This window comes from Microtus ochrogaster, unplaced genomic scaffold (genome assembly GCF_000317375.1).
Source record: "Microtus ochrogaster isolate Prairie Vole_2 unplaced genomic scaffold, MicOch1.0 UNK5, whole genome shotgun sequence".
Classification (NCBI taxonomy): Eukaryota; Metazoa; Chordata; class Mammalia; order Rodentia; family Cricetidae; genus Microtus; species Microtus ochrogaster.
This window is the reverse complement of record NW_004949103.1, coordinates 4,393,140-4,393,722: the sequence shown is the minus strand read 5'-3', so window position 1 is coordinate 4,393,722 and position 583 is coordinate 4,393,140.

The window sequence follows — 583 nt, the reverse complement described above, 5'->3', positions numbered from 1 at the left end:
AGATGACAGGCCACGTGGCTGCAATCTATGTATTATGTAATTATGAAAGTACGTGTACAGGGATCCAGGTCAGACAGTGTTCGACAGGGAAACAGAGTCAGTGTGGTAAATAGACAGGTAAAGAGCTATATTCGGGGCTAGAGATGGCTCCATGGGTGAGAGTGCCTGCAGCTCTTCCATACTCCTGGAGTTCAGGTCCCAGCACCCTAGTGGTTCACTCCACCTATAGCTGCTGCTTGAGTAACCAATGCCCTCTTGTGGCCTCCACATGCACAGGCACTCACATGCACAAGTACACTCCACACGTGTGCCCACACATACAAAAAATGCATACCAAGGCATGCCTACCACACTCACACACATGGAAATGGGGGGAAAAAGATCACAACCCGTCATTAGCATATTTGCTTCAACTATTCAGATCTCTGCCAGAGATCTGGTCCTCCGGCTTTGGCAGGCCCCAGGCTGTCTGTGTGCCCCAGGCTGCTTGCATAAGTAGTTCCTATCCATTTCTGTCTTTTTCCCTATTGGCCCCTGTCGCAACCAAGTCAGGGAAAAGCGGGCATTTCCGTATTGGAAACAG